Raw genomic sequence first — 21,147 nt, 5'->3', positions numbered from 1 at the left:
TTTAAAAACCTTAGAAATTCACTGAAAAACCATAGGTTTCAGCCACGTTATAGTTAGGAATTAGAATTTAAAAAACCTTAGACATTCACTTAAAAAGCCATAGGTTTCACACATGTTATAGTTAGCTGGACATTTCACTCATACAAAACCATTGAAATTCCCCCGTTATAGTTAGTTCAGCTAACTATAACTCACGCACCTGCAATGCACTGCTGATGACGTCACATATTACATCACTCATGACATGGTCAGTGACATCACTCATGACATCACTGATGACATCTCAAATGACTTCACTGATGACATCACTGATGACATCATCCTTGTGAAAGAGTGGCAGAGCTCCTCTCACCTTAATATAACCTTTGATACACACATTGAAAAATAGAAACTAAAATTTTCAAAACAATGGAGATACCAATACCAGTTAGAACAACCTAATCAGTAATTCCAAAATCTACATACACATCCACTCATTCACCAACAGTTCTATATAGTCACTCATACATGTAGTCACTCATCATATGTACTCATACACCTATACATTCTGTTACACACCTACACTCATACACAGAGTTACTCACATGAATATTCACACATGCAATTAAACTATCAAACATCCATTTACTTGCATGTACAGCTATACACACACCACTACACTTACTTCTACAGAAATGTACACATACTTACTCTCTTACTTACTGTATACACATTACTTATTTACACAGGAACTCTTCCAATCTGTCACTCTCACATATACTCACTTATATACATCAATACTTACATATACTAGTTTAAAACATATGTAGTTACTCATAAAGATACTATTGAGACAGTCATTCACTCACTAACACACCCATACACACACTCACTAAGCATGAGCGAATTTTGCGGATCTCGCGTTCGCGAATTTTGCGGATTTGCGGATTCGCAATCCGCAAAATCCGCGAATTCCCGCGAATTTGCGGATTTTTTTTTTTTTGTGTTCGCCCGTGTTTCTGCCAGTTCGCGAGGGTTTTGTACACTTTCGCAAATTGCGAACTTACCTGTCGGGTCGCAAGTTTCGCGAACTTGTTGTTTCTACGTGTCCAGCCTGTTTGGGACACTCTTCTTCATCACTGCCACTCTCTGTCACCACTGCCACTCTCTGACTACTCATGCCACCCTCTGGCCCACCCATGCCACCCTCTGTTTCATCACCACACCCTCTGGTTGTCCAGTGTACATTATTTTCGGCAAAGCAAAGCACACCTTCCCTGCCTCAAGTGACCTGAATTAATTTGGGGCTGATTCATGTGTCACAGAATATTTTTTTAGCTGGCACCTGCTTCCTTAGTGCGCCCTGATTAGTGATCTTTTGCACTTGCTAAGTGCTTTCATTGTTGCAAAATTAGTTACAACACCTGCCCTGCCCCAACTGACAATAATGAATTAGGGGCTGATTAATGGATTTTAACTTCCAGCCTGGCTCCTGCTTGTCTCCCTTAGCTGTAATTCAGGACCTTTGTGGCATATGTGTAACTATTCTGAGGTTCAGAGCAGGGTCACATACTAGTTTCAACTGGCAACTGAACTCTGGAGGGGCCCCTCAGGAAGCACTCCAGGAAATGGCTACTAATGATGAGCCTGAACTTTTGAACCTGGTAAGTAGTTACTTTCAGTTTTGCTAAAATCGTATTTCTGCAATTTTGCACTTATTCGCGGGGCGCGAACTCACGCGAACAGTGCGAGCAGTGCGAGCAAAATCCGCTGCTCGCGGATTTGCGGATTTTGCGGGAAATTCGCAAATCTCGCGGATTGCGGATTTCCCGAAAATCCGCAAAATCCGCGAGCGGAACGGATTTTCCGCCCACGCCTAACACTCACCCAACCACACAGTCCTGCACACATGCTGTCTTCAAAACACATACAAACAGTGAGCCAGTCATTCATGCATCTGTGCACTGAGTAATATCCACCACCGAACCATAAAGACACTCATTCTGATACTCAAAAAACCAATTAATAACCCACATCGACACTCATGCAGCTACTCACCAACCCATACAGCCACTTATAGACAAAGTGAGACACTGATACAGATATTTACATATTTAAACATTACTCGCTAATACATGTATTCACTAAGATACACTTTTTAAGTCAGTTATGCAATCTTTTTTACAAAAAGAAATCCATTTAGACACTAATTTACCCATTTATTCTTCTGTCGACCTTTAGATATACATATATAAAAAATATTTCTTTTTCAGAAACACAGACATTCACTGGATGATGTCATCAGTGATGTCATTTGAGATGTCATCAGTGATGTCATGAGTGATGTCACTGACCATGTGTTGAGTGATGTAATATGTGACGTCATCAGCAGTGCATTGCAGGGGCGCGCGAGTTATAGTTAGCTGAACTAACTATAACGGGGGAATTTCAATGGTTTTGTATGAGAGAAATGTCCAGCTGACTATAACGTGTGAAATCTATATTTTTTTGGGTGAATTTCGAAGGTTGTTTAAATGCTAATTCCTAAATATAACGTGGCTGAAACCTATGGGTTTTTCAGTGAATTTCTAAGGTTTTTTAAATGCTAATTCCTAACTATAACATGGCTGAAACCTATTGTTTTTTCAGTGAATATATATTCTGACGAAGGCTAAATGCCGAAACGCGTTTGTTTGTTACCTGATTAAAGACTGTTGAATTTGCCCCCTCCGGAGTTCTGTTTTTTCTGCAGACACAGAGAAAATCAGAGCGTTTTATATATATATATATATATATATATATATATATACATACACATATATATATAAATTGAAAAATGGACTGCAATTTTAGGAGGAACCTTACAGTGGAGGAATAAAAGTAATCTAGAGATTATGCATGATCTGTCAGATAATAGGAAGAATCAACAACACATGAAGTATGTAGGAAGGCAAACCTCTTTTATCTAAGTAGTTTTTTTATATTTAATATTTATAATTGCACAAATCTCACTTTAATGTGAATTTTGCACATAAGTAGCACTTTAAAATTTTGCACGTGGGGGAAGTATACATAGTGTACAGAATTGATATAATCAAGGTGCTCAATTTTCAACAATGACCCACTTGGGTAGTATTTTGTTTGAGCTGATGTACGTGGAAAACTGCATGAAATATTCATGAATTTGAAAGTATTTATGCTAGAAATATTCATTGATATATTTGCACATATTTTTTGCCCGTATGAGTTGGTTCTAATATGGGATTGCTTTTCGGATTTTAGACACTGTCTTTTATTCAATGATGAAGTAACCTTTGCGAGTATGTTTTCCATGTCTATGTTTAACTTTATTGAGCGTGGTGAAAAAAGCCCGCCCTTTTGTAACTATAAGTACCCTCCCCATAGCTATGCAACATGTCATGTGATCAAGCCTCTGGAGAGAGGCGAAACGTATCATGGCGGACATGCTGGCGATTTTCATGCACAAAATAAAGCACTGAAATAATTTGCACCAGACCTGGGTTTTGCTCATCGTCATTTTCCTGCGGTAACATTTGCTGTGAACGCATGGGCGTGTGGCGTGGAATTCTCCGATATATATATATATATATATCACGACGTAGGTTTTTGGCAAACACGGACATTCACAGCGGGCATACACGGCAGGGATGCCGATCCCAAGTATTCCAACACAAACCCAGTTGCTCTGAAATAATTCTCTGGTGCCATGGCCACAATTTTCAAACGGTGTTTATTTAGGCATACGGGCAAACCCGAAACCTGATTGCCAAGAGAATGGGAAATTATGCTCACTAGAGCAACATCAAAGAAAGACTTTATTTGGGTGCCCAATGGATATAATTATGAAATATGTAACCAAGGTGTTGTTATTTACTGTGTCTTTATTTAATAATCAATAGATTGAGTGATAAAGAATAGCCCACTTGGGCAAGATTGTTGTTAATATTTCGGACACCGTTGGTTTTTCACTTTTAACTGGGTGATTTACAAATCCAATATGATTTAAATTGTAAGACTGCTATGATTTTGAAAGTTAATCAAAATGCATGGAAGTAAAAACGGAAGTATTTTTACTATGTTTATGAAATTGACGTATTTGGACCTTGTACCTTTAAAAATGTGATTTGCACTTTATCTGATTACCCGTGACAAAGCAGTGAGGTTAACTGCGAAACGCGTCGGGTTTGCCCGTATGCCTCAATAAACACCGTTTGAAAATTGTGACCACGGCACCAGAGAATTATTTCAGAGCAACTGGGTTTGTGTTGGAATATATATATATATATATATATATATATATATATATATATATATATATATATATATATATATATATATATATATATACATATACACATATATACATATATAGACAGGGGAATACAGGGAGGCTTCTTTATTCAGCAATGATGCAGGATATGGCGAATGCATTTCGGCATGTGATATGCCTTCTCCAGCGCCAGGGATATTCAGGAGTAACAGGCAACAAAGCGAGTTCAAATTTCCAGCCCTAGAACCCGATTGGTTCTGGTCCGCTCCGCCCCTAAGACCAATGTCTTGTTTCACCTATAGCAGTGCACTGGGTGAATGTGCACTACAATTCCCAGAAAACTGTACAAATCCAGGTAGGTAATGCCGCGGTAAAAAGGTGTTTATACTTAATCTTTTCACAACAGTTCTTTAAACTTGTACATCTCGTCACAGTGACATTCTCTGCACCCAAGATCACCTGCTCATATTTTGTTAACCACCTACTGGTGAGGTGCTGTGTTCGATTGCGTGTTAACAACATTTTAACTGAATGTGCCCAATACACTTTCAACGATGTCCCATTATAATGTTCTCACACTATTCCAAACCCACGTGTTGCAGGCAACAACTTTCAAACATCCAGGTAAAGCAGCAGCCGCAGGATCCAATGCAGCTGAAAAATATGCAACTGGTCTGCATGCAGTTCCATGCATTCGCGTTAGAACTGATAATGTACAACCTTTGCGCTCCCTGTAAAACAGAGTAAAACTCTTGTTAAAGTCAGGCATTCCCAATGCTTGATATAAACTGTCTTGCAGGTCAGGAAACGAGTGCATGCATTTCTCTTCCCACAGAACAGGATCGGACATGTCTTTGTGTGTCAATCTTTGAAGTGGCTTGGCAATCAAGGAACAGCTCAGAATCCATTGCCTGAAATAACCAACCATTCCCAAGAACATTCAAACTTCCTTTTGTGTACTCTGGCATTCATCTGCAAAATAGCATGATTTGATCTTGTGACTCCTTTCTGACTCTTTTTTCAGTGTGATGTTCCAAATATAGAACATCTATTTTGCAAAACTGCAGTTTTGCTGGTGACACCTTATGCCCACTTACTGCTAAATAATTCCTTAGGGCCACCTTAGCTGAAAACACATGCTTCTTCAGTTCCAGATGGCATTGACAAATCATCAATGTACTGCACAGAGTGATTCGGCATTTCTAGTGACTCCAAATTTCTCTTCAAGATTTGATTGAAAATTGAGAGGCTTTCTGTATACCCTTTTGGAACTTGGCACCATGCCAAAAGATCAATTCCAAACCGGAACGCAAATAAATATTGACTTTCCTGATGCAAGGGAATGGAGAAAAATGCATGACACAAGTCAATCACCAAAAACCTTTAAACTTCACATGGGATCTGGTATGGAATTACAACATAAGTTGGTACTATTGTGCAACAGGGTATCACAATCTGATTAATCTTCCGCACATCCTGAACTATTCTATATTTCCCATTTAGTTTTCGTATGCCCATGATACATGAATTACATGGACTGCCCAAAATCTCTCTCAAAATTCCTTGTTGAATCAAGGTCTCAATCAATGGGGCAATTCCAGCAAAAGTCTCAGGACTAAGATTATAATCTGGGGTTCTCGGATATTTTGCATTTGGTTTCACTGTGATTCGAATTGGAGCTACTCCTTTCACCAGTCCATTATCTTTACCTGACAAATCTCACACTTTAGGCAGGATCATCTCTTTCAATACAGAAGGTAAATTACTTTTAGAATGGAAGGGATACAACATTTTCACCTCTGTCTGTTATCTAGCCATTTTAAACACAACATCCTCATCTTCGGTATGACATTTTCTTTCTTCTGGTGTACAGCAAATGGAGTAATTCATTTTGCACAATAAATCTTATCCCAACAGATTCACTGGACTGGATCACACACTGCAAACTTATGCATCTCCTCAAATGTTCAAATCTATACTTCCACTGGTTCTGTCAATGGGGTTTGAATTAATTGATTCAATACTCCTACTGCTTAGATTGTTTCTTCTGGGATGGGTAGGTTGGGAATTTTCACAGTTCTCACAGTGGATCGGTAGCACTAGTCTCTACAGGGAATGAAATAGGTGTTCCATTTACCTTGCTATCCACATAGGGACCATTCTGATCTACTTCTAGGGTTGCGCCAAGCACGCATTCCTCCTCCCCTCTCAGGCACAGTTATTGGGAATATATGAGTCACTGTCATCCATCTGTAATAAATATTGTGAAGCTACTTCTACATTTGGATTTACTTGATCATTGGTATGAAACCCCATATTCACATGGTATTTCTGTACTTGTCCATTCAAATTTTGGATAGGAGCTTGAGGCATATTCTGATTCTGACCCATTACATTTAACGCTGACTGATTTACCATATCACCAGTCACCTGTGATTGAAGCACTCCATCCACATCTGTCACAATTGCAGATCCATTTAGCTGCTTAATCAAATTAACCTTTTGCTGTGAACGCGTGGGCGTGTGGCGTTGAATTCTCCGATATATATATATATATATATATATATATATATATATATATATATATATATATATATATATATATATATATATATATATATATATATATATATATATATATATATATATATCACAACGTTGGTTTTTGGCAAAGCCAAGCCACATTCACGGCGGGCATACACGGCAGGGATGCCGATCCCAAGTATTCCAACACAAACCCAGTTGTTTTGAAATATTTCTCTGGTGCCGTGGCCACAATTTTCAAACGTTGTTTATTTAGCCATACGGGCAAACCCGAAACCTGATCGCCAAGAGAATGGGAAATTATGCTCAATAGAGCAACATCAAAGAAAGACTTTATTTGGGTGCCCAATGGATATAATTATGAAATATGTATCCAAGGTGTTGTTATTTACTGTGTCTTTATTTAATACTCAATAGATTGAGTGATTAAGAATAGCCCACTTGGGCAAGATTGTTGTTAATATTTCGGACACCGTTGGTTTTTCACTTTTAACTGGGTGATTTACAAATCCAATATGATTTAAATTGTAAGACTGCTATGATTTTGAAAGTTAATCAAAATGCATGGAAGTAAAAACTGAAGTATTTTTACTATGTTTATGAAATTTACGTATTTGGACCTTGTACGTTTAAAAATGTGATTTGCACTTTATCTGATTACCCGTGACAAAGCAGTGAGGTTAACTGCGAAACGCGTCGGGTTTGCCCGTATGCCTAAATAAACACCGTTTGAAAATTGTGGCCACGGCACCAGAGAATTATTTCAGAGCAACTGGGTTTGTGTATATATATATATATATATATATATATATATATATATATATATATATATATATATATATATATATATATATATTTATATTCACTGAAAAAACCATAGGTTATAGACCATATATAGTTAGGGATTAGCATTTAAAAAACCTTATTTTATTTGCACAAAACCATTGAAATTCCATATATAGTTAGTTGCACTAACTATATATCGCGGACCCGCAATCCACTGCTAATGATGTCACATATTACATCATTCATGACATGGTCAGTGACATCACTGATGACATCACTGATGGCATCTCAAATGACATCACTGATGACATCACTGATGACATCATTGATGACAACACCCAGTGACTGTATGTTTCTGTAAAGTTAAAATATGTCGTGAGGCTGCACTGTTCAAATTGACGATTAATCCTCGAATGACGCTCTCCGGTCTGCTAATTTATCGGCCGCCCGGAAATGCCGCACCTTGGATTCCCTCACTTATTGATTGCTTATCAGCAACACTACTAAAATCTAATAACTTCACCATTCTTGGTGATTTAAACATTCACTTCGATGATGTCAACAACCCCCTCAATAAAGTCCTTCTTTCTGACCTTGAGGTTTTTAACCTCAAACTCTGTAACTCTGGAGCCACTCATAATGCTGGCCATCTTTTGGATCCAATCATCTCTACTCTCTCATTTGACTGTACCCACTCTGCCCGCCCGCTTGTCTGGTCTGATCACTATGCGGTTCACTTTGTACTACCACCTGCTTTATACTCTGCCAGGGTCCATGCGGATGAAATTAAATCATCGTATCGCTGGGACAAGCTCAATATAGCCGATTTTAACCTGCGTCTAACTGAGTCTATTCCATCCTCCATCAATACTGACCAGAATCTGAATGTTTCCATCTCTGATTGGCTGACAGATGCAGTATCGACTCTTGTCCCTCAATCCAGGAGCAAACATAGATCCTTGCGCCCACCAGCAGCCTGGTATTCAGAGGAGCTGAAAATCCAACGCTCCAAATGCAAAGCCCTGGAGAGGAAATGGAGGGCGTCCTATTCAGCTTCCTCTAAAGTGATCTACAAAGAAGAATTAAAACTTTATCATGCAAACTGCAAACGTGCTAAGGCCTCCTACACTGTTTCCACAATCACTTCAGTGCAAAACTGTCCCCGAACTCTTTTTGCCACAGTTAAAAAACTCACAGGAGCTGATACTGTCCCCGCACTGCCGGCTCTAGATGCCACACAATGTAATGCCATTGCAGACTTTTTTGTATCTAAGGTTGAGGGCATCCATCAATCTCTTGCTTCCCTTCCCTCTCCAACTGATTCCTCTCTACACGGTCCGTATTGTAATACCTCCACCTCCCCCACTGAGTTTATTTACAACTAGACACCATTTGATGACTCTTCCTTCCTATCCTGCTTAAAAACATCAGGTCTGGATCTCCGCGGGACCCAGTCCCCATGAAGATACTCAAACAACTTGACCTTGAACCACGAAGATTCCTAATGAGGCTATTAAACGTCTCGCTCACCGAATCTCGAGTGGAACAGGACTGGAAACATGCCATGGTCGTCCCCCTGCTTAAAAAATCTGGTGCTGACATCACAAATCTTGCCAACTTCAGGCCTATATCCCTGCTGCCAGCCTGTTCTAAAATCCTAGAACGCCATGTTAACACCCAGCTTAATGAGTTTGTTGAAAACATGGGATATCTCCATCCGTCCCAATCAGGCTTTCGCGCTAATTACTCCACCGAATCCGCACTCCTAGGGGTAACTGAGCGACTCCGACACGGTATCGATGGCGGTGAGACCTTTGCGCTGATTCTTCTTGACTTAAGCGCTGCTTTCGATACCGTGTCCCACTCCATCCTATTGGAGTCTCTCGGTTCCCTCGGTGTTGCTGGATCTGCGCTCGCCTGGGTGTCCTCATTTCTTAATGAGCGCACCTTTCAGGTTTTCTCAAACAAAGCTGAATCTGCGATTCATTCCTCTGCCTACGGCGTCCCCCAAGGGTCTATATTGAGCCCTCTGTTGTTCAATATTTACATCAGACCACTTGCTTCCATCGTAGAGGACGCCGGTCTGTCTATATACTCATACGCAGACGACACGCAGATTGTGTTCTCTTTGTCTAGCAGCAGGGCTCAGGACACCTCTGCCCTCAAAATCGGCCTCTCTCGCGTTGCAGCTTGGATGCAAATGCATCTGCTAAAGCTCAACGGAGACAAGACCGAGGTGATCATACTAGGCAAACAAAAAGATCTCTGGGGTCCACGACATTGGCCCAGTGACATGGGTCCTCTGCCTACCCCCGTGCCTGTTGCTCGCAACCTCGGTGTCCTAATCGACGACAAACTCTCGATGAGGCAGCAGGCAACTAAGGTCGCTGCGATCTGCTTTAACACCCTTCGCTGGTTGCAAAAGATCATATGGATGCTGCCTGAGTCCACTCGTAGAACTGTCGTACAGGCCCTTGTGATGTCCCATATCGACTATGGCAATGTGCTTTATCTAGGAGCAGATAAAGCTACAATCAATAAACTCCAGGTTGTACAGAACTCAGCCGCCCGCCTGCTGCGTAATGTCCCAAGGAGAATGTCCGCAATGCAGGCTCTACGTGACCTCCATTGGTTAAAAATCTCGGATCGAGTGGCCTTCAAAACTTTGTGCATCCTCTTCAAAATTCGCCAAGGCTCCGCTCCGGCCTACTTGCACAATCTTGCGCAGCCATATCAGCCTGGCCGCCTTTTGAGGTCATCCAACAGTGGCAATCTTGTGATTCCCAGAATCCGACTGGCAAAAATGGGAGGCCGTTCATTCGCATATCTGGGCCCCAAGATGTGGAATGCTCTCCCATTGGCGCTTAAAACAGAAACCAGTCTTCTGGCTTTCCGCAAAAAACTGAAGACCCTCCTGTTCTAGTTCCAGATTCCTCCGGTCTAGTGTCTCCCTCTTGCAATTACTTGTTTTCTGATTTCTCCTCCAGTCTATCCCTGGCGCCGGGAAACCCACTGCGGGTAGCTGCGCGCAATATAAGTTCAATAAAATAAAAATAATAAATATAAATGTCTTACATATTGAAGAATGAGTGGATGTATAAGTGTCTGGATGAAGGATTTAGTAGGTGCATGACTGACTGTATGAGAGAATGATTAAATGTGTCTCACTGAGTGTATGGGTTAGTGATTAAAGTGTCTTAATTTGGCAATCATTATTTATGTTGTTCTGTAAACTGCTGCATGTTTGAATCAGTAGCTATATCAGTAACTATATGGGTTATTGAATGGTTGCCCAAGTATTTGTATGGGAGACTGAGTATGTGTGTGGGTGGCTGGGAGGTGTATAACTCTGTGCATAGATGTGTGAGCAGTTGATTCCCTAGGTGTATGGGTTCAAAAGTGCATGTAGAAACAGCTGTATGGACAGTTGACTGTGTGCATGAGTATATTGGTGAGTGAATGGATATCTCAGTGCTACATGTCAAAGTAAGTACATATGTAAAACACACTCCATGTGAGAGTTGACATATATAAATAACTGAACATAAGAGCCAGTGAATGTGTGAGTGGCTGTATGAATCATTGTGAACTTGTATCAAGGATTGTATAAGAGAGTAAATATGTGTTACTATATGTTTGAATAAGTAAGGTGTGTATAACTGTATAGTTGAGGAAATGGAGATGTGATTGATTCTTTGCATGACTGACTAGGTGTGTGAGTAACTCCATGGATGTGTGACAGTCTGTGAGTGCCTGTTTACACTGAGTGTATCTAAGGTTATATTAGAGTCTGAAGATGTATTATCACATAAATGATATCATCAGTGATGTAATCAGTAATGTAAAATGAGATGTCAGTGATGTCATCAGTGATGTCATTTGAGATGTCATCAGTGATGTCATCAGTGATGTCATTTGAGATGTCATCAGTGATGTCATCAGTGATGTCACTGTCCATGTCATGAATGATGTAATATGTGACATCATTAGCAGTGGATTGCGGGTCCGCGATATATAGTTAGTGCAACTAACTATATATGGAATTTCAATGGTTTTGTGCAAATAAAATAAGGTTTTTTAAATGCTAATCCCTAACTATATATGGTCTATAACCTATGGTTTTTTCAGTGAATTTTCAAGGTTTTGTAAATGCAAATTCCTAACTATATATGGTCTATAACCTATGTTTTTTTCTGTGAATTTCATTGGTTTTTTAAAAGCTAATATCTATAGCTGTAAAATATATTTTTTATTAAGTGACGTATCACGTAGCCCGTGAGACGCCTCATGATGCATCGCATAACCGTGAAGTATCGTCTCTGCAGCGCAAACCAAACCCAAAACGTAAGCGCGCCAGAACACGCTTAAAGATATATATATATTTTTTTAACCTTAATTAGACAAAATCCACACGTGCACATATCACAAACGTTCAAAAAACACAATATGTCGGACTCCCGTTACGCTGCCGGTTAGCTGCCCGGTTAACGTACCAGGAAGCACCTTTACCGCGAAAAATCGCAATTTTTTTTTCTTATGCCCCGCAGGGAACTTTAATAGCCCCCTCATCAATTCTAGGGGTTCAGGAGGGGTCTGCCTTACCCCTTTCATTCATTTACACCTTTTTTTTTTCTACCTCTTGTCTCTCGATCCTACCGAGAGACAAGATGGCGGCCGCTCCGGACTGTTTAGAATGTTGACAGACACCGGAGAGCCAATCAGCTTCGCTTCGCAAAGTTCCGATACGCGAAAAGTACGCGAACCGGAGCGCAGCCCGGAGCGCTGTTACAGATATATATCTTGTTTTAAACGTTAATTTCTCAAAATCCACTGAAGCACATATATTGAGACCTAGCAAAGGCACATCGGGCTAACAGTCCCTACAATTTTGCCAAGTTTTGTGGAAATCCATTCAGCCGTTCGGGCTAAAAGTGAGGCCAACCGCCCTATGGAAATTAACATGGGAAAAACGCGTTTTGGGACCCCCCTTTTTTCTCGGCCCCCCCTTGCCGAAAGTTATTAGACATTGAATTTTCAGAAATCCCATAGGGAAAAAATCCTAACTATATATACCTACTGGCGACCGCCAGTAGGTAATATATATATATCTATTTATATCCAAAGAAAACAAAGTTCGTCTTGCGCTCTCAGGCAATCAGGCAAAGGAGTCCAAAGTGTAAGATAAGCAGTTTATTTACACAACGCGTTTCAGCTCAACAGCCTTGTTCACGCGTAAACCAACACGAGTCACACCGGTATTTAAATAAAGTTCAGCGTTGTCAATCACATACCAACATAAACATGGGACTAGTAAGCAAGTAAATGGCAGACATGTTAGAATGGTGAATTAACGTCAGCATAATTATACTTGCCAATTGACAGGTATATAATGGCATGTTACTAGTTGCACATCACAGTATAAGCAGTGAATTCCGTAAAAAACAATTAATGTAAAATACGTAAAATCATTCAACCTGCCCCCCAAAACAATATTGGATAACCTGTTGCATTGTCGTGGTATCGATAAATCAAGAGTTTGTTACTCATTACGGAAATTGATCTTATAATTTCTCACTCGTCCCGACATACAATAGTTGTAAAATACCTAAGTCTGACAAAGATCCGCATCTCATATATAAAGCCAAAAAATGTTATATTATGAGAACATGGTATGAATGTGTTGTGTCACACACGCTCATGCATTGAATCAATGTGAAATACATGATTATAAAGCTTGACAATATGTTGCATACTTTAGAAAGGTAGTCCAAACTACAGTAAACGTAAGTTATAAATTGAAAAACAGATTCAAGATCAGATGTTCCAACTTGTGTAAAGTAGTGCTTGATAATTGTCAATACAAAATATCCAAAATTTTTTGAGAAAAGATAAAGTTACCCCTTCTACCCAGATTCAGACTAATCTTACACTGCAGATCACGAATAGTGAGGATCAAGCCAATTGGACAGAATGATTGGAAGACGTTAACAAGTCCTGTAAATTACATATTCCTTTGTTATTAGTGATGACAGTCGTCAAACCTTAACGACGGTGTACAGGAGTGTGACTTAACAGAAAACAGTGATTCCCAGAGTGCAAAGGATAGGTGCGCCAGTGCAAGTGAAGTCCAGTGGTAGGCCCCCTCCTTTCCTCCTGTGGAGCAAAAGACATAACAAATATATTTAAAATCTATTGGTACATAGATATCGTTCCATTGTCAGAAGAAGAGTCTCAGAAAGAGTAACTGTATATAGCTGGAAATAAAACAACTAATGAGCCATTGACAGATAGTCTACCTTATTCTCTCTGATGACTAGCAAGTTCCTCATCCATGTTGAGTCCCCCCGGGAATCTGATTTGAAACTCAGTTATGAGCCTGGATTCACGTTGTCTCAGGCTTAGTACCCTGTCACCACCCCTGGGATGCCTAGGGACATGTTCCAATATAAAGAAGTTTAGATCAGCAGTATTGGAGAAGTGTTGTTGTTCGAAGTGGCGTGCAACAGGGTATTTGAGGTAATGGTTAGAAATGGCTCTGAGATGTTCGAGAATTCTTTTTTTGGCAGCACAGCTGGTGCTGCCAATGTACCAGAGTTTACAAGTGCACTCAATGGCATAGATAACAAAAGTTGTACTACATGTGAGGAATTGAGTCAATTTTTTGGTGATGCCACCATACTCCACAGACCCCCTGTATTTACTGTGTTTGCAGGACTTACAGTGGCCACAGGAGTAAAAACTTTCTAAACCATGTTGAGAGATTTTAGGATATAGGGTGATGTCATTTCTGACCACTAAATCTCGTATATTCCTATTCCTCTTATAGGTGATGGTAGGTCGATCTGGTATGCTGCTACCTAGAATGGAGTCTGTTTTAAGAATCTCCCAATTCTTGGTGAGGATCTTTTTGACTTTATCTGCTTCAGAGTTAAAGGTCAGTATCAGTCTTGTGGGCTTTGCAAATTTGTTTATGGGATTTTGGGAGCAAGAAACCCGTAGCAGTACCACCTTAGCGAGGGACTTTGAAAGGGTCATCGTCTGACTTCGCTACATTGATGACCTTTTCATCATATGGAAGGGAACTAAAACTGATGCAGAGAACTTCATCACCAAGTTAAATTGCAACAAGTAAAATATTCTCTTGTCAGGCAACATCAGTAATATCCAAACTGAATTCCTAGATGTGAAATTAGAGATAAAAGACCTCAAGATCTGTACTTCCCTGTACCGAAAGGCCACTGCAGGCAACAGTGTTCTTCATGCCCTCAGCAGCCATCCTGGGGCACTCAAATGGAGTATCCCCTACGGGGAGCTGCTGAGGGCTAAGAGAAACTGTAATACCATTGATTCTTACTTGAGAGAGCAGAATATCATAATGACTAGATTTGAAAGCAGAGGCTATCCTAGCTGGGTTCTAAAGAAAGCTAAAGAGAGAGCGAATGGCATTGATAGATCGCAAACCCTTGAGGAACATCCAATCACTGATTCGAGTGAGAACGATGAGCCCACAAGACTGATACTGACCTTTAACTCTGAAACAGATAAAGTCAAAAAGATCCTCACCAAGAATTGGGAGATTCTTAAAACAGACTCCATTCTAGGTAGCAGCATACCAGATCGACCTACCATCACCTAAAAGAGGAATAGGAATATACGAGATTTAGTGGTCAGAAATGACATCACTCTATATCCTAAGATCTCTCAACATGGTTTAGAAGGTTTTTACCCCTGTGGCCACTGTAAGGCCTGCAAACACAGTAAATACAGGGGGTCTGTGGAGTATGGTGGCATCACCAAAAAATTGACTCAATTCCTCACATGTAGTACAACTTTTGTTATCTATGCCATTGAGTGCACTTGTAAACTCTGGTACATTGGCAACACCAGCTGTGCTGCCAAAAAAAGAATTCTCGAACATCTCCGAGCCATTTCTAACCATGACCCCAAATACCCTGTTGCACGCCACTTCGAACAACAACACTTCTCCAATATTGCTGATCTAAACTTCTTTATATTGGAACATGTCCCTAGGCATCCCAGGGGTGGTGACAGGGTACTAAGCCTGAGACAACGTGAACCCAGGCTCATAATTGAGTTTCAAACCAGATTACCGAGGGGACTCAACATGGATGAGGAACTTGCTAGTCATCTGAGAGAATAAGGTAGACTATCTGTCAATGGCTCATTAGTTGTTTTACTTCCAGCTATATACAGTTACTCTTTCTGAGACTCTTCTTCTGAAAATGGAACGATATCTATGTACCAATAGATTTTAAATATATTTGTTATGTCTTTTGTTCCACAGGAGGAAAGGAGGGGGCCTACCGCTGGACTTGAATTCACTGCCTATACCGTGATGTGTAACTAGTAACATGCCATTCTATACCTGTCAATTGGCAAGTATAATTATGTTGACGTTAATTCACCATTCTAAAATGTCTGCCATTTACTTGCTTACTAGTCCTATGTTTATGTTGGTATGTGATTGACAACGCTGAACTTTATTTAAATACCGGTGTCACTCGTGTTGGTTTACACGTGAACAAGGCTGTTGAGCTGAAACGCGTTGTGTAAATAAACTGCTTATCTTACACTTTGGATTCCTTTGCCTGATTGCCTGAGAGCGCAAGACGAACTTTGTTGTCTTTGGATGTTCTAAAAAACCGGACTGCTTCGCCGGTATCTGCGCCAACTTTCACGGGTCCCAGCACTTCGGAAGAAGCTTTGCTTTGCTGTATATATATATATATATATATATATATATATATATATATTACCTACTGGCTATCGCCAGTAGGTATATATAGTTAGGATTTTTTCCCTATGGGATTTTTGAAAATTCTATGTCTAATAACTTTGGCGTTTGTGGAAGGAATCGGCTGAAATTTTCAGGAAAATGGCACATTTTGTTTCTGAGCAGCCCCTGTAAATTTGGTGGGGTTTCGTCAAGGGGGGGCCGAGAGAAAAGGGGGGTCCCAAAACGCGTTTTTCCCATTCATTTTTCCATAGGGCGGTTGGACTCACTTTTAGCTCGAACGGCTGAATGGATTTGCACGAAACTTGGCAAAATTGTAGGGACTGTTAGCCCGATGTGCCTTTGCTAGGTCTCAATATATGTGCTCCAGTAGTTTTTGAGAAATTAACGTTCAAAACAAGATATATATCTGTAACAGCGCTCCGGGCAGCGATCCGGTCCGCTTACTTTTCGCGAAACGGAACTTTGCGCGCAGAAAGCTGATTGGCTCTCCGGTGTCTGTCAACATTCTAAACAGTCCGGAGCGGCTGCCATCTTATCTCTCGGTAGGATCAAGAGAGAAGAAGAGGTGAAAAACGAAGGGGGAATTTAATGAAAGGGGGCAAGGTATACCCCTCTTGACCCCCTAGGATTGTTGTTGGGGTTATTAAAGGGTCCCGTGGGGAAAATAAAAAAAAAATGATTTTTCACGGTAGAAGCGCTTCACGGGCCGCGAACTGGGCCGCAAACTGGTAGCGAAACGGTAATTCGCCATTTTGTGCTTCGTTTTAATTGTTTAGAGACAAAAATTATCGCCGCACATCGGCCACAATGCATGAATATCGCTGAAAAGTCAGCGATATTCATGCATTATCCAGCAAATGCTCTTAGCCATGTTATCCACCTTCCATTGGATAACAGAAAGCTGATTGGCTCTCCGGTGTCTGTCAACATTCTAAACAGTCCGGAGCGGCCGCCATCTTATCTCTCGGTAGGATCGAGAGAGAAGAAGAGGTGAAAAACGAAGGGGGAATTTATTGAAAGGGGGCAAGGTATACCCCTCTTGACCCCCTAGGATAGTTGTTGGGGTTATTAAAGGGTCCCGTGGGGAAAATAAAAAAAAAATGATTTTTCACGGTAGAAGCGCTTCACGGGCCGCGAACTGGGCCGCAAACTGGTAGCAAAACGGGAATTCGCCATTTTGTGCTTCGTTTTAATTGTTTAGAGACAAAAATTATCGCCGCACATCGGCCACAATGCATGAATATCGCTGAAAAGTCAGCGATATTCATGCATTATCCAGCAAATGCTCTTAGCCATGTTATCCACCTTCCATTGGATAACATGGCTAAAAACTGCTCTGTGCGTGAGCTTTTTTTTTTTTTTTTTGCTGCGTGACGTTTGTTAACGTTCGATTCGATGGAAATCAGGAAGTGTTGACCACCATTTTGTCACTGCGAGTAAATATTTTGTTATAAATGAATCCTTATTGATAAACATTGTCTGCGCCATCTTGCGTTTTTGTCCAATGCCACAATTTTGTCGTGCACAGCAGCCATTTTAGATGCCTTGACCAGGGCCACTCTCTGTACGCCGCCGATCCTCAGCATGGCTCCCCACCCTCGCAAGCATCTCCCCCACGCACTGGTCACCCCCGCTGTTTCTCTCATGCATGGGCCATATACTTCCCCCCATCTGCGCATCTCTTCTCTGAGAATCACACCCTGTGCCCGCCCGACACCTCCCTTTCACCCTATTCACTACCGCACCCTCTGACACTCCTCTTCCTCTGTGTCCGATTGTCCAGGCCGGACCTAGGCTATCACCTAGCCCTGCGGATGTAGTTTATGGCCCCAGCTGTAGAGTATCCAGACATGCCAACCCTCCCGATTCAGGCGTGAGACTACTGATTTCAGTGCTAGTCTCCCACCTCCCGATTCCTGCAAGCAAAAACCCGGGGGCATATTACCAACAACTAGCGATAATTTTTGTCTCTAACTTGTTTAGAGACAAACATTATCGCCGCACATCGGCGAATTTTATCGCACATAAACCTTGCTATTAGCAAGGTTTATCGCAAATGCGATAAAAAACGGCCGCAATGCATGAATATCGTTGAAAAGTCAGCGATATTCATGCATTATCCAGCAAATGCTCTTAGCCATGTTATCCACTTCCCATTGGATAACATGGCTAAAACTGCTCAGGGCAGGTGTTAGGTTTTGGAGATATTCGCGCTTAGCGCGAATATCTCCAAAAGTTGGTAATAGGAGATAGCGATGGTTAGGGACTGTTTCCAGTCGCTAAAATCTTGGCACGCCCACTTTGCATGTCATTAGTGATAAATATCACTGATATGCAAAGCGGGGCCCAAGATGGTCGCTATCACCTTTTAGCTGTCACTAACTGGTGTTAGCGACAGCTTGGTAATAGGGAGATAATTTTATCTCTTTTTTTTTTGGCTTTTAAAGCCCAAAAAGCGGAAATAAACCCCCTTGATAATATGCCCCATGATTTCTCGGGGGTTTCAGCTGACAGGGCTTGGTATTGTGTTACGTGCTAATTCTTCCAGGAAACGTCAGAGGGTCGATGCAGGGGTTCTAGAAGGGGTGATAAACCATTTAAGCCTCATGAACAAGCGCATGGTCTTTTAAAGATTTGTGAAGTACTCGGGGCGGCGGTGTGTGTGTGCCCTCTTTCAGGAGCGGGCGGGGGGGGGCACTGCCAGCAACTTGCCAGGCCAGGCAGTGTTCAACACGTGCATCACCCTTTCTCTGCCTGCTATTGCGCTCCATGCTTCGGAAAGGTAAGAAAAAGAACGTGCATTTGAGTTTGAAATGTCCGATCTTGTAGCAGTACACTTGCAAAGCCCACACATGACAATAACCTGATTCAAGGCCCCATTCACCCAATTTTTTAAACATATATAGCACTCCAACAAAGTTAGATTTTTAACTATAATGAACGGAACAAAAACTGTAAAAACATTTAAACATTTTTCACCCAAAAAAGCAACAATGGTCAGAAGCTGTCTTTTGTGCGAATAGTCCCAAGGCAGCACAACGTGCAGAGTTCTGGACGGCACCCAGGTGATGTCGCCTGGGTGCCGCACTGGTTTTGGGATCCTACAATGCTGCTCCGAAAATTGGCGTGGGGCGTCCCGGGTGGGGTGGGGGGAGGCCTCGTCAGTAGCGGTCTGTTGTGCGAATAGTCCCAAGGCAGCAGAACGCGCTGAGATGTTGATGGCACCCAGGTGATGTCCAGTAAACTGCCGCACTGGTTTTGGTATCCTACAATGCTGCTCCGAAAATTTGCGTGCGGCGGCCCGGGGGGGGGGGCGTGGGGGAGGCGGCGTGAACGGGCCTCCCCAGGTGGAGGCCATCCAGCTGAGTTGCGCCCGCTCTTGCGGCTACAGCGTCTCGCTCACCATGTTGTTGAGTTGCTCCCACTCTTGCAGTGCAGCGATAGGCGCCTGCCACATGACTCTTAAAATGGCGGACGGCTCTTCGGTTTTGGGCCTGGTGCACTGAAATGGCCCTGGGACACCTTGGAACTCGGACGCTTGCCTGCTAGGGCTTGGGCTCCATTCTCGAAAAGCATCCCCTCAGCCGTGAAGATTCTACAAAAGTCTTGGGGGCCCCCGACTCCCGCAGGCTTCCGGTGGGGAGCGGCTGCCATGATTGTTCGCGGAATGACCACGACGGAGCCACGAGATGGTGGTGCTCTCATGCTGACGCCAGCTTCAGTCTGATTGATCCAGAAACAAGGTGGGGCTTTCATCGTTTGGGAAAAAAAAATGTTCTAAACCAATGAAAAGTGTTATTTTTAGGTCATATGACCAAGCCTTCCATCTTTAGGAAACCAAAAGTAAAATGATCCAATGAAAAGTTTTATAAACAAGTCACATGACCTGTTATGCGGCATAGGGCTACAAAAAGCGTAGAAAATCCGTTGGCACGTGAGGCGGCGTCAGTAGCGGACCGATGTGCGAATAGGCCGAAGGCAGCACAACGCGTCGAGATCCGGATGGCACCGAGGTGGTGTCCAGCAAATTGCCGCACTGGTGTGGCCATCCTACAATGCTGCGCCGAAAGACGGCGTGTCCAGCTGAGTTGCGGTCACTCTTGCGGTATAGTGACTCGAACGCGCCGAGATCCGGATGGCACCGAGGTGGTGTCCAGCAAATTGCCGCACTGGTGTGGCCATCCTACAATGCTGCGCCGAAAGACGGCGTGTCCAGCTGAGTTCCGGTCACTCTTGCGGTACAGTGAGTCGAACGCGCCGAGATCCGGATGGCACCGAGGTTGTGTCCAGCAAGTTGCCGCACTGGTGTGGCCATCCTACAATGCTGTGCCGAAAGTCGGCGTGGGGTGCCCCGTTGGCTTATGAGGTGATGTCAGTAGTGGACCGATGTGTGAATAGGTCGGAACCAGCACAAGGCGCCAAGATCCGATTGGCAAGTCCTGGATGTTGAGTGCCATAGTTGAGAGTTCTGAGCAGTGCTTGTAAGACTATCTGAAGCTTATTTGCACCTGCTGCAGCTTCACTGTTGCCCAAGGTGGTGTCCAGCAAATTGCTGCACTGGTGTGGCCATCCTACAATGCTGCGCCGAAAGACGGCGTGTCCAGCTGAGTTCCGGTCACTCTTGCGGTACAGTGACTCGAACGCTCCGAGATCCGGATGGCACCGAGGTGGTGTCCAGCAAGTTGCCGCACTGGTGTGGCCATCCTACAATGCTGCGCCGAAAGTCAGTGTGGGGTGCCCCGTTGGCTTATGAGGTGATGTCAGTAGTGGACCGATGTGTGAATAGGTC

The sequence above is a fragment of the Lissotriton vulgaris genome, chromosome 3_2 (assembly GCF_964263255.1).
Source record: "Lissotriton vulgaris chromosome 3_2, aLisVul1.2, whole genome shotgun sequence".
NCBI classification, from domain to species: domain Eukaryota; kingdom Metazoa; phylum Chordata; class Amphibia; order Caudata; family Salamandridae; genus Lissotriton; species Lissotriton vulgaris.
Note: the sequence above shows the minus strand (reverse complement) of the source record.